General features: G+C 42.1%; 1 protein-coding gene and 1 non-coding gene across 20 annotated transcripts in view; both read left to right on the top strand.

Annotated features, from left to right (window-relative positions):
• RAB30 (RAB30, member RAS oncogene family) overlaps positions 1–19,542 on the top strand; it is a 93,741-nt gene that overhangs the window by 29,763 nt on the left and 44,436 nt on the right. For 7 of the 19 annotated variants that reach the window (XM_015115290.3, XM_015115284.3, XM_077960526.1 and 4 more), the window contains exon 1: positions 9,415–9,511. The exons of 8 other annotated variants lie outside the window; for them this stretch is intronic. The gene's annotated coding sequence lies outside the window, so the exon portion shown is untranslated. Of the gene's footprint in view, positions 1–8,074; positions 8,461–9,414; positions 9,512–19,542 lie in introns of those variants that run through there. 4 more of the 19 variants (XM_077960528.1, XM_077960521.1, XM_077960520.1 and 1 more) reach the window with 3 other exon arrangements.
• LOC114672520 (small nucleolar RNA SNORA70) lies at positions 2,110–2,244 on the top strand. The gene has a single exon (XR_003722926.1). It is a non-coding gene; the product is annotated as a small nucleolar RNA SNORA70 (small nucleolar RNA).

The following is a 19,542-nucleotide window of genomic DNA, read 5'->3' as shown; positions in this document are numbered from 1 at the left end:
AGATATCATGATCCTTTATCTCTAAATATATCAGTATTCTCCTAAGTGTAAGGGGGATATTCTTCTTCATAGCCACAATACCGTTATCATGCCTTAGAAATTTAACAGTGATTCCATAATGTCATCTAATATAGAGTCCATATTTAAATGTTGCCTTTGATCAGCTAGCTGATAAACAAATCATGTCAAAACTTAGTGGCTTAAAACAACCACAGTTTATTAGTGCTCATAATTCCATGGGCCAGTTAGGTGGTTCTTCTAATGTGGATTAGGCTCAGCTGATCATCTGGGCTCCTTTATACCTCTGGAGTCAGCTGCTGGACTGACGAGGAGCTGGCTGGTCTAAGTCGGCCTCAGTTTGGATGGCTTTTCTTTGCTCCAGAAGGGTCTCTCATCCTCCAGCAATCTAGAACAGGCTTGTTTCCATGCTTATGGGCAGGCTCTAAGAGAGTGGAAAAGTGCAAAGCGTTTTAAGGCCTAGGCTTGGAATTGGCACAGCATCACTTCCACAATCTTTTGGTCAAAGCAAGTCACACGCTCCTCTTGATGGAAATAACTGCAAAGTCATATTGCTCAAGGGCATGGATACAGGGGCATGAACAATCACAGCCATGTTTGCAATCTGTCATACCCCTGTTGTCCAAATACTGTTAATAATAATGTTAATGTTATAATGTTAATCATTATAACTGTCGGTTTGTTTTTAATCCAGGATCCAAACAAGGTTACACATTAAATTTAGTTGTTATGCCTCTTTTGTCTCTTTAAATCTATAGGAGTCTCCCCCCTTATTTGTGTTTTATGATATTTTTAAGATTCCAGGTCTGTTTTCTTAACAATATCTCATGATCTGAATTTGTATAATTATTTCTGCATGATTATATACAGATTAAATATTTTGGGCAAGAATTCTAAAGCTGAGGTTGTATGTTTCCCGTTTCATCACAAAAGGAGGCACATAATGTCAGTTTGTCCAGATCATTAGTGATGCTAAGTGGAATCACTGGCTAAAATTAGGGAGCTGCCAGATTTTGCAGTCATGAAGGTGCCATTTCCTAGAGAAAGATTTGTGGATTTTTTTGTTTTTGTTTTTTGTTTTTATTTTTTTTTTGGAGATGGAGTCTTGCTCTATCACCCAGGCTGGAGTGCAGTGGTGCGATCTTGCCTCACTGCAACCTCCGCCTCCCGGGTTCAAGCAATTCTCCTGCCTCAGCCTCCCAAGTAGTTGGGACTACAGGCGTGCACTGCTACGCCCGGCTAATTTTTTGTATTTTTTTTTGTAGAGACGGTGTTTCACCGTGTTGCCCAGGATGGTCTTGAACTCCTCAGCTCAGGCAATCTACCCACCTTGGCCTCCCAGAGTGCTAGGATTATAGGCATGAGCCACTGCACCTGGCCTAGATTTGTTTTAAGTGTGGACATTTGGTGTTAGCCTTCTTCCAATCACATCAACGTATATTTGTTAGATACTTATTGTATATCTAGTCTGATTTAGTGCTATGGGGATCTAAAACAATGGTAAGGAATGTTCCCTGTCTGGAGGAATATATAATTTTCTTGAGTTACTCTTTTAAAAACTGAACAAATAGGAGAGGAGTGGTGATTCTAAGTTAAAAACTCTGTCTCTACTAAAAATACCAAGAAAATATTTTTCTTTTTTTGAGACAGAGCCTTACTCTCTTGCCCAGGCTGGAGTGCAGTGCTCCCTGCACCTCCGCCTCCCAGGTTCAAGCGATTCTCCTGCCTCAGCCTCCTGAGTAGCTGGGATTACAGGCATGTGCCACCACACCTGGCTAATTTTTATATTTTTACTAGAAACAGAGTTTCACCATGTTGGCCACGCTGGTCTCATACTCCTGGCCTGAAGCGAAATCTACCCAGCTCAGCCTCCCAAAGTGCTGGGATTATAGCCATGAGCCACCTCACCCTGCCTAGGTTAAACATTTTTTTTTTTAATGTTTTAAAGTTAAAGAGTTTATAAAAACCTTTTTTTTTAAAAAAAAAAAAAAAAAAAAAGCTTAATGAAGTTCACAAACTGAACACATTAGGGTAACCAGTACCCAGATTAAGAAACAGAACATAACCAACATCTCTATAAGACTGATTTTTCTGCGGCCAATTAAGCCTTCTGAGTTCCTTTCCTCCTTGGGGCCTGGTGTGCAATAGCTGCAAACAGCAGCTTCCTTGGTAGTGTATGCAGCCTGTTTCTTGTATGGGTTGTTCTAAGGGACCTTGGAGACAGGCCTTTCTAATGTATGTTTATGTCTCTGACCTTGTACTGTCCCCAGTGTAGGCTCCAAACAGTGGAGGTGCCTTTGGAAAGCCTCAAGGAGCCTTGGCCAGGGTTCATACTGGCCAAGTCATCATGTCTATGCACACCAGGCTACAGAACCAGGAGCATGTGATTGAGGCCCGCTGCAGGGCCAAGTTCAAGTTCCTTGGCCACCAGAAGATCGACATCTGAAAGAAGTGGGGCTTTATGAAGTTCGATGCAGATGATTTTTTTTTTTTTTTTTTTTTTGAGACAGAGTTTCACTCTGTCTCTCAGGCTGGAGTACAGTGGTGTGATCTCAGCTCACTGCAACCTCCACTTCCCAGGTTCAAGCAATCCTCCTGCCTCAGGCTCCCGAGTAGCTGGGACTACAGGCACCTGCCACCATGCCCAGCTAATTTTTGTATTTTTTTGGTAGAGACGGGGTTTCACCATGCTGGCCACGGTGGTCTCGAACTCCTGGCCTCAAGTCATTCATCCACCTCGGCCTCCCAAAGTACTGGGAATAAAGGCGTAAGTCACTGCACCTGACCAGGGCAGATGAATTTGAAGACATGGTGGCTCTGGGATGAGAAGTGGCTCATCCCAGATGGCTGTGGGGTCAAATACATTCCTCTAGGCCAGTGGTATGCCCTGCTTTCATGAGGGCTTCCACTGTGCTGCTCCCTCCTACTGCCCACCAATAAATCCTACTTCCTGTCCAGAAAAAAAGGATACTGATTTTTAACTGTATAGAACTTATATCCAAAATGGTGGTTGTCGTTTTCAATACCAAGTTATGAGCGATTCAAAAAAATCAATATTATTTTAAGTTCAAAATGATGTTATTCAATTTGATCACTCTCTGTACTGTATTCAGGCTTGATTCAGAGTAACTTTTCACCATGTCCATTTGTCAAAATCTCTTTTCTTTCATTTCTGTCTTAGAGCAGAAGGTGACTTCTTTCCCAAGGGTAGCTATCCCCTCTTGACGTGCTGGAGTCTGGTCATCCTGTTTCTTTCCTGCATCTTCTGCATCTATCTTCTGTCTTCAGCTTTTCCTTTTCCTTTGGCTCTTGCTCCTTACCTTATACTCTTTATAACAGTCTTGCTGCTTCTCCTCATTAGACTACTTACTTTTCGTTCCCTTTCCCTCCTTTTATTGCTAAACTTCTTTTTTTTTTTTTTTTTTTTTTTGAGTCGGAGTCTCGCTCTGTCGCCCAGGCTGGAGTGCAGTGGCCGGATCTCGCTCACTGCAAGCTCTGCCTCCTGGGTCTACGCCATTCTCCTGCTTCAGCCTCCCGAGTAGCTGGGACTACAGGCGCCCGCCACCTCGCCCGGCTAGTTTTTTGTATTTTTTTTGGTAGAGACGGGGTTTCACCGTGTTAGCCAGGCTGGTCTCGATCTCCTGACCTCGTGATCTGCCCGTCTCGGCCTCCCAAAGTGCTGGGATTACAGGCTTGAGCCACCGCGCCCGGCCTTATTGCTAAACTTCTTAAAAGAGTGCCTCATCTTCCTGTTTAACCCATTCATCCAGTTGCCGTTTGAAACTTGGTTTATTTCCCCACAGTTCCAGAGAAGTCCTTTGACAAACTCCTACTTATTAAGTCGGCCATTTTTTCAGCCTTTATTCTTTTAGATTTCTGCTTCCTTTGGAAGTCTTACTCATCTTTTCTTTGAGACTGCCTCCTTCCTCAGCTTCCATTGTTGTGTGCTCTTGTTTCTCTGCCTACTGCTCGGAGCTCTCCCCTAAGAGTTTTGACTTCCCCAGGCTGGAGTACAGTGGCGTGATCTTGGCTCACTGAAGCCTCAACATTCCAGGCTTAAGTGATCCTCCCACCTCAGCCTCCCAAGTGCTGGGACCACAGACACACGCCACCACACCTGACTAATTTTTGTATTTTTTGTAGAGATGGGGTTTTGCCATGTTGCCCAGGCTGGTCTTGAACTCCTGAGCTCAAGGTATCTGCCCGCCTTGGCATCCTAATGTGCTGGGACTACAGTCGTGAGTCATGAGCGCTTAGCTGAGAATGGCATTTCTTAGGACTTTTTATCATGGACTAAGTGTTGTTAAGTTGGCAGTTTATTTGCAGTTTGAAGATTGTGGTGTTAATGGCAAACTCTCAATTAAATTGATGTACATTTTCTGTAACCCTAGTTTCTTGATGTTGTGCCTGGCAGGAACTCAATAAATGTTCTTTGGAATCATTCATTCATTCAGTTATTTATTTATATGTTTAATAAATATTTACTAAATGACTAGTTGGTGAATTGAATTGTTTGTTAATTCGACAGTAGGTAACTTTTTTTCAACTTATCTAAATATGGTTTTCTTTATCTTTTTGTTTCAACTTTGTTGAATTTGGTTTTTCCTAATTTGGGCAATTACTAATTATATGATTCTTGGATAAGTTACTTTACCTTTAGAAATCAATTTTCTGGTTTTTATAATGGAATAATAATAGTGGCTACTTTCTGGGTTGTTGTAAGGATTGGATTTTTTAAAATGCACATAGTACATGCCTAGCATATAGTTATGGATCTGTAGTAATAGATGTTAGTTATTTTTCTTCTTCTTTTTTTTTTTTTTTTTTTTGAGATGGAGTTTCTCTCTTCTCGCCCAGGCTGGAATGCGGTGGCGCGATCTTGGCTCACTGCAACCTCTGCCTCCCTGGTTCAAGTGATTCTACTGCCTTAGCCTCTCAAGTAGCTGGGATTACAGGCGCCCGCCACCATGCCCGGCTAATTTTTGTATTTTTAGTAGAGACGGGGTTTCACCATGTTGGCCAGTCTGGTCTCGATCTCCCAACCTCAGGTGATCTGCCCACCTCGGCCTCCCAAAGTGCTGGGATTACAGGCGTCAGCCACTGTACCCAGCCTCATTATTATTCTTAATTGAATGTATCAGGCACAAGGCGTTGGTCCTCACAGTAAACATCTTGAGGAAGGCATTGCTTTCCCCGTATTTCAAAGAAATAAACTGAGATTCAGAGGATTTAAATAATTTGCCAGAGGACACAGCGCTAATCAATTGCAGATATGTGATATCCAATTCCATAGCTTATGCCTTTCACTTATACCAAAAAGCCTTTCAACATCTTGTTTGACACTTAGAAATGAACTAGGAGTCACTTTATAGTGACTAAAATTAGCTAACATTGTTCTCATTTGCCTTCTGAGAGGTAGGACATACCAAGGGAGTTCTGCCCTGTTGGAGTAACTCCAGTCCTGAAGGTTAGATTAATTAAGATTTTATCTTTAAACCACAGAATTCCAGAGTTTAGGAGGATTTTATGTAGCATTTTCCCTATTCAATTACTGAATTCTCTCTCTAACCCTGTAGACAAGGGGTCATCTGTTTTTTTCTTTAACACTTCCAATGACAGAAAAGTCACCCTCTCCCACTCCCAAGGCAGCTCATTTCACTCTGACTATGAGACAGCCCTTTCTTACGTCAGACTGAATTCCTTTCCTATGTCTGTCTTCCACACATTGGTTCCAGTTTGGCAGTGATGGCCACATGAAGTAAGTGGAACCCCTGTTTCCTAAGGCAGCCTTTCAGATTCTTGCACTTTATTCCCTATCATAACCCCTAAACACTTATTTTCACCAGAGTAGCAGCTTCAGGCCTTTAATTCCTAGCTTCCCCTTGAATAAACAACTGGGGTCCACTTTTTTTTTCTTCTTAGTGTGATATAGTTGGTTATCTCACGAGCATTTTGCTTCTCCTCCAGTCTCTGTTAATACGTGGTACCACCCTCTACCCAGTTGTTCAAGCTAGAAACCTAGGAGTTTGTTCCCTTCACCATTCACATGCCATTCATCAGCAAGTATTTTCATTATTTTTTTAAAAATTCATTCGGCTGGGTGCAGTGGCTCACGCCTGTAATCCCAGCACTTTGGGAGGCCAAGGCAGGTGGATTACATAAGGTCAAGAGTTCGAGACTAGCCTGGCCAACATGGCGAAACTCTGTCTCTACTAAAAATACAAAAATTAGCCAAGCATGATGGTGGGCGCCTGTAATCCCATCTACTAGGGAGACTGAGGCAGGAGAATTGCTTGAACCCTGGAGGCAGAGGTTGCAGTGAGCCGAGATCACACCACTGTACTCCAGCCTGGGTGACAGAGCAAGACTTGCTCTAAAAAAAAAAAAAAAAAAAAAAAAAATCATTTGTCTTTTTATTTTTTTACATTGTAATTAAATTTCAAAATTTTTATTTTTATTTAAAAAAAAAAACAGTTTCACCTCAAGTATTTTCTTTCTCATTCCCAAATGTAAAATCCACTCCCCTACCATTATCGTGGTCCAGGCCACCGTTCTCTCTCCCTCATTCCTGAGTCTTGCCCACTCCCTACACTCACTTCTCCACACAGCAACCAGAATTATCTCTTTAAAGCGCAAATCAGATTACACTATTTCCCTGATTAAAACTCTTCTTTGATCTCCCATTGCCCTTTGAACAAAATTCAAAGTGTTTTCCATGGTCAACAAGGCCCTGTGTCATCTCAACCGTTCTTTTTTCCCTGCTGCTCACCCAGCCTTGGTCCCTGTTCTCCTTTATGTTCCTTGGACACGCCAAGCCTTTTCCAGTAGCCAACCCTTGCACTTCTTCTATCTATTGCCTGCGCTCTTTTCCTAGCTTTGCAAATGCCTGGCTCATTCTCATCTTTCAGGTCTCAGCTCACATCTCACTTTCTCAGAGAAGCCTGACCCCATCACTCCTCTAAGGCCCCATCTCATCATTCTGTAATTATCTATCTGCATTGTCATCTATCCTCACAAGAACATTAGTTCTTTGGTGACTGGACCTACCTTACGTTAACAGTTGTATCCTCTGTAAGTGTCCCAGTAGCTGGCTCATAGATGGTGCTCAATAATTATCTGAGGAATAAATGAATGGCCTCATAATTGACTGAAAGGGTGTTGGAATCACATTAAAAATGAATTTGAGGCTGGGCGTGGTGGCTCATCCCTGTAATCCTAGCACTTTGGGAGGCTGAGGCTGGCAGATAGCTTGAGGTCAGCAGTTCGAGACCAGCCTGGCCAACATAATAAAACCCTGTCTCCATTAAAAATACAAACATTACCTGGGTGTGGTGGCACCTGCCTGTATTCCCGGCTACTGGGGAGGCTGAAGCAGGAGAATTGTGTGAACCTGGGAGGTGGAGGTTGCAGTGAGCCGAGATCGCACCACTGCACTCCAGCCTGGGAGACGGAGTGAGACTCCATCTCAAAAAAAAAAAAAAGAATTTGAACCTGAGCTTTGCCACTTCCTGTGTGACTTTGGGCAAATTATGCTATCTCTCCGGGCTTTAGTTGCCTCATCTGAATAATAGCAATTCTATCTACCTTACAGAATGTAGTGCAGGTCAATTAAGACATTGACTGTGAATGTACCCACCACAGTACCTGATACATATTAGGTATTCAGTCTACCACCAGTCAAAGCCTGGCACTTAATTCTAAACGTGCATAGAAGAGTTCTATCAAGTTTTAGCCTCATTAATGGAACTGTTTGTGTGTTGTGCCTGTGTGTGTGTGATCCATAAGATGCCTGTGACTTCCCTCAAGTAACACTTGCCTGGCTGGGAAGACGGTTCTAACCCAGGGTGTCAGCTGTTGCACTGAATGATACTCAATCTGATTACCCAGAGGTGCCAGGCACAGAGCCTTCACTGGAGAGCTGAACACAGACCCTAAAATCTAAATTATCAAACCGAACGTCATGTGGCCCAGTCTGGTTGTCAAGATAGATGCTGTGTCTAGACAGTCATCTCCCTTGGGAAATCACAGTTGCTCAAAGAGGAGGCACGTGGTCTCCTGTTAAGAATACAAAACAGGCCTGTGAGCTGTTGAGGAAGAGGTTGCTGCTTGAGGTTGCATGGGCCTATGGAGCAGGGCCCGGGGAAAGAAGCTATCTGCTTCTATACTCACGTGAGTCTCTGGATCATGGTGGTGGCGTTCTCCTTCACTCGTGTCGGGACAGCAGAGTCCGTGGTACATGGGAAGGTGGAAACATAGCTATCAGCTTTCCCAGAGCGAGTGATTCTGTGCCTCCACTGAAGAGTGCTGGGAGGAATTGAAAGGCAAGTCTGGAATGTGCATTACCTGCTGGGGAGGGGAGCAGAAATCTCCCTGCAACTTGCCTGCTTGGCATGATGATCTAGATGGCTCCCTTCTGAAGGCTGTTAGGGTGAGTGTTTTAAGGTGAGCACTCTGGAATTAGACAGACCAGGGTTCCAATCCTGGTGATGCAGTGACCTTGATCAAGTTATTGAATGTCTAAGCCATAGTTTGCTCATTACTAAATGGAGGTAATAACGACCTATATCTTATCTAGTTGCTGTGAGGATTAGGTGATACAGTGCATGTAAAAATATTAGCTTAGTGCCTGGCACATAGCCAGTGTTCAGTAAATGGTCATTCTTTTTATTAGTCAGGACAGGTCAGGATTTTGAGTTTAGTATTTCTTTTTCTTTTTTTCTTTTCTTTTTCTTTTTTTCTGCTCTCCGCTAACAAAAAGTTTGATACTTCTGATGAGCCTCACCCACACTGAACTTTCCAATCTCGTTTCCCCTCTTGCTAACTGTGTTCCTTGGACAAGTTACAGAACCTCTCTGAGTCAGTGTTCTTATCTGTTACATGCAGTTTACAGTTCCCATCTCACAGTGAGGATGAAATGAGATCAGAGCACCTGATACATAGTAAGTGCTCAAAATACTTATTTCCTCCTGTCTTGGTTCTCAAGTATCTGAAATACGGCCCCTTTAAGCTTGTTAAGATTCCTCGCTAGCCTTGTATGCAGCTGTGGGCAGAGAGCTTTGGCAGAAGGAAAGACTTCTTGTTTTTTTTTAAATGACTGTTTCATAATCTGTTGACTCAAATCTGCTGCTGCCACACCCTGTGCCTCTCAGGGTCCCTGGGCCCCATTGCAGTTATCATGTGCCTCACCTTTAACCTAAATGACCCTGGGAATGGCTGCTATGGAAGGATTTACTGAACGCAAAATGGATTTTCTTCCCTGCTCTTTGGGGCAAAGCTGGCTCAGAGATTCTTAGCTGCAGGGGGAGGGGCTGGCAGGCCTGAACTGCAATTGGACTTAGCAGCCAGGGGTTTTCTGGTTTTCATTAAAATTCTCTGGCTGTCTTTCGGGATAGCTCCATTGGATATGACTGTGCACTGGAGCCGGTTGTGCTGTTCTCTCAGCTATACACACCCATCAAATCACAGTGCCCCTGAGGACGAGAGAAAATTGAAGGTAGGGAATAGCCTGACTGAGGGGTCTTGCTGAGCAACCTTTGTGGTAAGGGGCCTCCATTTATAACTGCAGAGCTTGAGTTTTGCAAAGTCTTAAATACAGATGGGGAGGCAGACATGGCTGAGCTGGGAATGGGTTGCAGAGAGAATCCTGTTACAGCTTGCTTTTGAGACTGGACTTGCTCTTGAGGACAGATGGAGGTTTCCTGGCAGCTGTTGGGGGTCCCCAAGTGTTATATTAATGAAAATGGCCTGATCTGATTATTCTTTTTTGTTTTTGTTTGTTTTTTCATTTGATCTGATCATTCTTTGGAGGTACTTGATACTCTCATATGCCCAAGGGGGTTGGGGTTGGGTGATGCAGTTTTCTGAGGGTGACAGGCTGAATTAAAGAGGATTGAGATTTTTATTTATTTATTATTGTTTTCTTAATTCCTAATGTGTTAGCAGAGGATTCAGTTTTGAATGTTAATTTCTGGTGGCTGAAGGAATCTCACTTGAGACTGAAACTTGAGCTTGCAAACCTAGGTTCAAATCATGGCTCTGCTGTTAACTTGCTTTATGACCTTGGGCAAGTTACTTTCCTGGATCTCAACTTCACAGTGTGGTTGTAGGGATTAAATGAGATAAATTATGTAAAGCTCTTGGCATATCGAGTGTTCTGAACAAATGAGAGATGTTATTGGAAATTGGCCTATATTTGACCTGTCACTCCAGCTTGCCAAGATATATTCTAATTCTGTCATGTAAAACATTTGTTCCGCATCCCTCCCAGCTTTGTGTCATTTAAGAACTTAAGGCAGGCCAGGCTCAGTGGCTCACATGTTTAATCCCAGCACTTTGGGAAGCCAAGGTGGGCAGATCACCTGAGGTCAGGAGTTTGAGACCAGCCTGACCAACATGGTGAAACCCTATCTCTGCTAAAAATACAAAAATTAGCTGGGTGTGGTGGCATGTGCCTGTAATCCTGGCTACTCTGGAGGCTGAGCAGGAGAATCACTTGAACCCGGGAAGCAGAGGTTGTAGTGAGCCGAGATCGCGCCATTGCACCCCAGCCTGAGCGACAGAGTGAGACTCTGTCTCAAAAAAAAAAAAAAGATTTTGAGGCAAGCGTGTTCCCTAGGGCAAACTGAAACTCCTCTCCCTGGAAAAGTACATCAAAACCATATTATTATGTTCCCCAGTGAGATGTTTAAGATGTCGAGTATTTCATATTTAGGTAACTTAGAAAAGATGGATTTTTTCCTATCATTCTTGATAGATAGATTATGAGACAGCCATTTTAATTGATATTGGGTGTAAATGTTCCCTGATGTTACTTCCAAGAGAGCATGATCAAAGTTCCTATTTGCCTTTAGAGTAAACTCCTTGTCCAGTCTTTTCTCCTTTTACTCTACTCTTCAAACCCTGTGTTCTAGCTATGGTGGACTGCTTACATAAAAATAATTAATGTGAAATATACAATGGGTATGAAAGAATGTTTTAAATACATATTTTCAGTTTAAAGATGAACATTAAAATTGTGGCCAGATGCAGTGTCACATGTTCGCAATTCCAGCTACTCAGGTGGCTGAGGTTGGAGGATTGCTTGAAGCCAGGAGTTCAAGACCAGCCTGGGCAAAATAGTGAGATGCTGTCTCAAAAAATAAAAGAAAGAAAATTGTGAATGTGCCATCCAATTTATTAGATGGGTCATTATTTGTATCCTAGAAGCTGTTTGTCCACTCTCTGCCCTGAAATCATACCACCTTTTCTCCTCACCAGACATAATGATTATCCTGACTTTTACGTTCATCGTTCTCTTACTTTTCTGTACAATTTAACCACCTATGTTTGTATTACTAAAACAAATGTTTTTTAAAAAACCAAAAAGCAAGCACAAACCGAGCAAGCTTTGTCACTGTTAGATCTAAACTCTGGGTCATAATATGGCTTTAGATTCCCAGGGGGTTTAAAAGGCTCTAATGGGGAAGTCAGTGGGCAAGGATGTGAGTGAATCTTAGGAAATAAGGATCACTACTATTGAGACATCTGACAGGGTTGTAGTGCGGGCACACACTGGACGTGTGGAATATGGTCACAGAGAGTAGATGGCTCTGTCTTTTCTACTTCCAGTCTCTCTTTGGCCTCCTTTCAGCTCTCAAGGAGTAGGTCAAAGCAGAACTCTTCTGTAGGATAAAGTGAATGTCACCAGCTAGCCCAAACAAATAGTGTGGAGATGAGCAGGTACTTCATCAGCATATGGTCAAGACAAATAGAGGCAGAAAGAACCTGGACCAAGTTTACCTATGCTTTTTTTGTCAGGTTAAAAAGAGAATACGCAGGCTGGGCCTGGTGGCTCTTGCCTGTAATCCCAGCACTTTGGGAGGCCAAGGCAGGTGGATCACCTGAGGTTGGGAGTTCGAGACCAGTCTGACCAACATGGAGAAACCCCCTCTCTCCTCAAAGTACAAAATTAGCCAGGTGTGGTGACACATACCTATAATCTCAGCTACTCGGGAGGCTGAGGCAGGAGAATCACTTGAACCTGGGAGGCAGAGGTTGCGGTGTGCCGAGATTGTGCCATTGCAATCCAGCCTGGCCAACAAGAGCGTAACTCCATCTCAAAAAAAAAAAAAAAAAAAAAAAAACAAAACTGTGCAGCACCATTTATGGAATATTCTTACCCAAACATTGACTCTTAAAATCTCATTAAGCCTCTAGAGCTAACTTTAATATATTGGAAAGATGGGGGAAAGGATGACAAGTTGAATTACTCTCTAAGGAAACAAACAGAAAAATTTAGAATGTGGAACATTCTGTCAGACAACTGACTTGGCTTCTGCAACAAGTCAATGACATGAAAAAATAATAAAGTGACTTAAGAATTATAACCAGATGTCATGTGTGAACCTTGTTTTGATTCGGATAGTCTGTGTGTTAGTTTGCTAGTGCTGCCATAACAAAATACCACACAGTGGGTGGCTTAAGCAACAGAAATTAATATTTGCACAGTTATGGAGGCTAGGAGTCCAAGATCAAGGTGCTGGCAGGATTGGTTTCCTCTGAGGCCTCTCTCCTTGGCTTGCAGATGGCTGCCCTCTTGCCACTTCCTTGCATGGTCATTTCTCTGTATATGCACACTCCCAGTGTCTGCTACATGTCCTATTCTCTTTCTATCAGGATACCAGTTAGATTGGATTAGGGCCCACCCTAAGGACCTCATTTTAATTTAATTACTTCTTTAACGGCTCTATCTCCAAATACATGAACAGTCACATTCTAAGGTACTAGGAATTAGGGTTTCAACATATGTATGAACTTGTGGGGGGACACAATTAGGGCTTCAACATATATATGAACTTGTGGGGGGACACAATTTAGTTTAATTGCAAAGAGACTTTTTTTTTTTTTTTTGAGATGGAGTCTTGCTCTGTCGCCCAGGCTGAAGTGCAATGGCACGATCTCAGCTCTCTACAACCTCTGCCTCCTGGTTTCAAGCAATTCTCTTGCCTCAGCCTCCTGAGTAGCTGGGATTACAGGTGTGTGCCACCATGCTCAGCTAATTTTTGTATTTTTACTGGAGATGGGGTTTCACCATGTTCGCCAGGCTGGTCTCGAACTCCTGGCCTCAGGGGATCTGCCCACCTCGGCCTCCTAAAGTGCTGGGATTATAGGCATGAGCCACCACATGCAGTCAAAAAAAGACTTTTTGTTTTTTGAAACAGGGTCTCACTTTGTCACCCAGGCTGGAGTACGGTGGCATGAACACGGCTCACCGTAGCCTTGACCTCCTGAGCTCAAGCAATCCTCCCACCTCAACCTCCCAAGAAGCTGGGATTGCAGGCATATACCACCACACCCAACAAATTTTTTTAAAAAATTTTTTGAAGAGATGAGGTCTCACCAAGTTGCCCAGGCTGCTCTTGAACTCCTGGGCTCAAGCAATCCTCCTGCTTTGGCCTCCCAAAATGTTGGGATTATAGGCATGAGCCACCACACCTGGCATTGAAAAGACATTTAAAAAAATTTATTTTTAATGACTTTTGGGTTGCAAGTGGTTTTTGGTTACATGGATAAATTCTGCAGTGGTGAATTCTGAGATTTTAGTGCACTTGTCAACCAAACAATGTACACGTACCCAATATGTAGTCTTTTTTTTTTTTTTTTTGAAACGGAGTCTTGCTTTGTCACCCAGGCTGCAGTGCGTGGCGCTGTCTCGGCTCACTGCAAGCGCTGCCTGTCGGATTTACGCCATTCTCCTGCCTCAGCCTCCCGAGTAGCTGGGACTACAGGTGCCCACCACCACACCTAATTTTTTTTTATTTTTAGTAGAGACAGGGCTTCACTGTGTTAGCCAGGATGGTCTATCTCCTGACCTTGTGATCTGCCCGCTTCAGCCTCCCAAAGTGCTGAGATTACAGGTGTGAGCCACCGTGCCCGGCCCCCAATATATAGTCTTTTATCCCTCACTCCCCTTGCCCCTGTCCTTCCCCAGGTCCCAAATTTCATTATATTGCTCTGTATTGTTTCTGTGTCCTCATAGCTTAGTTCCAACTTAAGTGAGAAAATAAGGCATCTGGTTTTCCATTCCTGAGTTACTTCACTTAGAAGAATGGCTTCCAGCTCAATCCAAGTTTCTGCAAAAGACATTATTCTATTCCTTTTTATGGCTGAGTAGTATTCCGTGGTGGATATATACCACATTTTCTTTATCCACTCATTGGTTGATGGGCACTTAGTTTGGTTCCATATCTTTGCAGTTGTGAGGTGTGCTGCTACAAGTATGCATGTGGATGTGTGTAAAAAGACATTTTTGAGATGTTGGGGAAAATTTTATGGACTAGGTATTGGATGATATCAAGGAATTACTGTTACTTTTATTCAGGTGTGATAATAGTAGTATAATGTAAGAAGATGAATAATATACAGATGATTTCTGAGGTACACAGGGATAAAATGATATGATGTAGATTTTGTTTAAAAATACTTAAACAGCCTGGGTGCTGAGGTCTATACTTGTAATCCCAGCGCTGTGGGAGACTGAGGCAGGTGGTTTGCTGCATCCCAGAGGTTGAGGCTGCAGTGAGCCATGATGACACCACTGCACTCCAGCCTGGGCAACAGAGCGAGACCCTGTCTTAAAATAATAATAATAACAATAAATAATAATAATAATAAATATTTAAACAAAGAAAAAATAGGGGGGGAAGGGATAGATTAAGTTAACATGTCAAAATCTTGGTAATTGTTGAATTTTGGTGATGGATGTCAGGGGTCTACTTTTATGTATGTTTGAAAACTTTATAGTCATATATTTAAAATATTTGAACACAACACAAAAGAAGGTTTAAAGGCAGTAGGGTTGTTGATGGCTGTCTTCAATGTGTCTGTCTCTTGAGTTACACTTCTTTAGTCTGGTTGACTACTTCCTGTGGTAGTCATGTTGGGGTCCTGTTGGGGTCCTCTGTTGCTTGTCTTTGGACTAGATCTCTAGATGTTTCTTGTATACCACTTAGTGAAGGACATCCTCCAGGAGCTTTTTGTTGTTGTTGTTTTTGAGAAAGGTTCTCACTCAGTCGCCCAGGCTGGAGTGCGGTGATGTGAAACAGCTCACTGTAGCCTCAAACTCTTGGGCTCAAGTGATCCTGTCAAGTACCTGGGACCACAGGTGCATGCCTCCATGCCTGGCTAATTTTTTCACTTTTTGTAGAGATAGGGTCTCGCCATGTTGGCCAGGCTGCTCCCAAACTGCTGCGCTCAAGCAATCCTTCTGTCTTGGCCTCTCAAAGTAGGAGCTTCTTATAAAACGGTGCATGGAATATGAATTTCTGAGTCTTGTATACTTTAAAGTATCATTGTTCTATTCTCGTGCTTTATTGGTAGTTTATCTGGGTATTGCATTCTAAGTTGAAAATCATTTTCCTTCAGATTTTAAAGGCATTGCTTTATTGTCTTTATTGTTGCTGTAGAGAAGTTGGAAGGGTTCTGATTTCTGATTCTTTATATATAACCTATTTGTCTTTCCCTCCTCTCTGACAGTCTGTAAAATCTTCTCTTTGTCTGCAACTTTCTGAAATTTCACAGTGTGCTTGGTGTGCTGGGCCCTTTCAAGCTGGCAACCTGCATCCTTCAGTTCTCTGAAATTTTATTGAATTATATTGTTATGATTTTTCTTTTTTCTGTTCTTTCCTGGGAATTTCTTACTTGGATATAGGACCTCCTGTACTGAGCCTTTAGAATATTCTTAACTTCTCTCTGCTGTTTCCATATCTTTGTCTTTTGATTTTATTCTTTAGAAGATTGCAATTTTATCTTTCAATCCTTTCACTGAAGATTTTTAAAAATTTCTGCTATTATGTTGTCAATGTCTAAGAGCTCTTTTTGTTCTCTGTGTTTCCTTTATATAGCCTCCTATTTTTGTTTCATGGATGTAGTTTTATTTCAATTTGTGAGAATATTAATGGTATTTCTGTCCTTGCATATTATCTGTTTCCTTCAAGTCTCTTTGTTGTGTGTTTGCCGTGGTCTGTATCTTTAATAGAGGCTTTCCCAAGATGTCACTCTAAAATGTGATCCTTGACTGTGTTGCTCCTGATTAAGAGGAGGAGGAAAAAAAGCTGTCAAGACCTTAACATTATGCTAAGTGAAAGAAGTCACTCACAAAAGACCACACAGTGTAAGATTTCATGTATATGAAATGGCCAGAATGGACAAATCTATAGAGGCAAAAAAATAGATTAGTAGTTACTTGCGGGAGTCGGGGGAATGCAGTGACTACTAATGTGTGTAGGATTTTCGTTGGGGGAATGGAAAATGTTCTAAAATTGATTGTGGTGATGGTTGTATAACTCTGTGAATATGCTAAAAACCATTGAAATATACATTTTATTTTTCATGTAGTTCCTAGAGCAAAATTGTGTATTTTAAAAGGGTGAATTATATGCTATATGACATAAAGCTCTTTTTAAAAAGTACCATCAGGAAACTCTGAATACAGAATGGAGATAATTAGCTCTGAGCCTCACAGTAGGGTGATCTGGATGGGCTGTTTGTTGGGCTCCCCTGATGTTAGCATCTTCAGGTTTTCCCTTGGGTACATTCACCAGCAAAGAGTCTTTCACTCTTCTTCGGATGGTGGGGTTCTATCTGACTCTGCCTTGGTACTCAGAAGGAATGTGGGAACATTTGCACTCTACCTTCTGTAGACATAGTACCTTATCTATGATGTGTTTCCCCCTCAACCATGCTGGATACTGCCAGGCCAAAGACACTCTTACTTTTTATTATGGGGAATGCTAAAGATTACAAAAGTAGGGACGGCAATACAGTGAATCCCCATCTACCCATCATTCAGGTTCACTAGTTTTCAGTTGATGGATATTTTAGTTTGCTCTGTATCCCCCAATCCCCTTCCTCAGATTATTTCAAGCAAATACTGGATATTTCTGTTTTGCGCTCTGCAGAGACAAGCCTTTGGAGTTTTGTTAATGAGGAGGGGGAATTTAGGTATCTAACTCCTTGATTAGCCTTCTCTCTTGTGTTCTTTATTCTAGCATCCTATACACCTGCTCTAGGAGTACAAGGTACTGTCAGTTCCTGTACTTTTTAAGGATTCTGTGGTTTAAATCAGCTGAATTCTGGATTTTCTGAGTATGCTAAGTCCGTTACTACTTGTTCATCTGCTTCCCAAGCTTCCAAAATTTGACACCATTGTCTTCTCTTGTTTTCTCTGTACTTGTAAGGTTTTGTTAATAAGAAGAAAGCACTTTACTGAATTTTTGTGGGATTTTTGGAATAAGTGAAATTAGATGCAGTAGTTCAGTTTGACACCTTCTCCAGACTGGCTGCTCTTTTTTTCTTTTCAATCTTGTCCTATCCTATTGTTAGTTCATTTTTGCATTACTACAAAGAAATACTTGAAGCTGGGAAAATTATAAAGAAAAGAAATTTAATTGGCTCACAGTTTTACAGGCTTTACAGGAAGCATGGTGCTGGCATCTGCTTTTGGTGAAACCTCAGAAAGCTTACAGTCAGGATAGAAGGTGACCGGGAGCCAGAATGTTACATGCAAGAGTGGGAGCAAGAGAGAGTGAGGACAGAGGTGCCACACTCTTAACCAGATCTCACATGAACTACTGGAGCCAGAATTCACTCATCACCAAGGGGATGGTGCTAACCATTCATGAACACCTCACACCAGGCCCCACCTCCAACACTGAGGATTACATTGCAACATGAGATTTGAAGGGGACAGATATCCAAATCATATCACGTATCCTATTCTACTCAGCCCTATGGCCTTATTTTTTTTTTTTTAATGTGTGTGTGTGTATCTATATCTATGTCCTTTTTTTTTTTTTTTTTTTTTTTTGAGACAGGGTCTTGCTGTGTAGCTTAGGTGGGAGGGCAGTGGCATGATCAGAGGTCACTGCAGCCTCAACCTCCCAGGCTCAAGTGATCCTCCCGTCTCAGTCTCCCTTGTACCTAGGGCTACAGGTGCACACCACCATGCCTGGCTTATTTTTTAATCTTTTTGAAGAGATGCGGGTCTCACTATGTTGCCTAGGCTGGTCTCAAACTCCTGGGCTCAAGCAGTCCCCCCACCTTGGCTTCCCAAAGTGCTGGGATTAATAGATGTGAGTCACCATGCCTGGCCTTGTATCTATATCTATATCATCTATCTATATCTATATCTATATCTCTCCATATATTGTATTTGCCTGGAAAACTCTTTTTCAATTCTTTAAGAATGAAGAGGAGTTTTTCCTTATTTTAACATACTTTCTTTTGACCTTAAGCCCAGGCAAAGGTTAGGAGTCCTGGCTGCTGTGTACTCCCCTCTTATTGTAGAAGTGTTTGCTTGCACTTTGCTGCATTACATTTTGTTTGCCTGTCTGCCCTGGCTTGTGAAGTAACGACTATACCTTATTTTTCTTTGTATCATGAGCACAGTGCCTCACTCCCAATAAACATGTTAACTCTCAGACTGAATAATTCAGCATTGTAATTTCAGGAGTGGGGACAGATGAGCTGCAGTGCCCCTTTCCTTCTTGTCTTTTACAAGCACAACTGTTTGGTAAATATAAAGGAGCAAAACATGCCCTGTGGGCTTGTTGTTATGCAATGTTGTTCCCTTTGCTTTCAAGTCTGGTGTTGTTTACCCAGTCAGCAGGTTGCAGAGGGAGTGAGAGCAGCTATAAGAGTGTAAACATCCTAACAAAGAATGAATGGACTCAGTCAGAGATGTGTTGTTCCCTTCGCTTGATAAAAAGGCTTATGGTCTACACTGTGTTTCACAATGAGAAACTTCTTGGTTCTGCAGCATCTTCCATTGCTTTTTCTCTTCTGACAAAATGTCAGGAGAATTTTAAAAATTGCTGGTTGTGTTGTTAAAAAATCAGATATGAAGGTATTATCAATGTGAAGTCCTGGTAAAATGCAAATGGATAGCTTTGAAAGGGTAACATTTAACCTGTTGTTTCTTAAAGTGTGTTCTCCAAGTTGCTATACATCTAACTCCAGGGGAAAAGAAATAGGGAACTTACTAGTGTTCAAACAAACTTGGGATGCTAGGTTAAACAGAGTTATATAGGGTTCCCTACTTCAAGACACCTCAGAGCTTGAAAGATGCTATAACTCTCTCCTCCCAGGAGGAAAGAAATAGGGAATTAACTAGTAGTCAAACAAACTTGGGATGCTGGGTTCAACACAGTTAAGTAGGGTTCCTTATTTCACGCTTGTTACTGTGCATTGCAGATCTCCTAGAGGGGTACATAGTAGGCAGCATTTTCTAAATTTACTTTACTTTTCATCTGAGTAACAGTAGCATTTCGGTGTTGTGTTTTATGGAACACACATAATTCTGGAAACAGCCTCTTAGCTTTAATCCATCCTTTGTGGTCTAGTTCAAATGCCACCTCCTCTAAGGCATTTCTGTCTACCCCCAGAGACGTACAACGTTTTTCTTCTTTGAATTTTACTGCCTTCACTTGTCTAATTGTCTCCTCACCCTTCCCCTACCCTATAAGAGGTCATACATTTTTTGTACGT

The sequence above is a fragment of the Macaca mulatta genome, chromosome 14 (assembly GCF_049350105.2).
Source record: "Macaca mulatta isolate MMU2019108-1 chromosome 14, T2T-MMU8v2.0, whole genome shotgun sequence".
NCBI classification, from domain to species: Eukaryota; Metazoa; Chordata; class Mammalia; order Primates; family Cercopithecidae; genus Macaca; species Macaca mulatta.
This window is presented reverse-complemented; position numbering and strand designations above follow the sequence as displayed.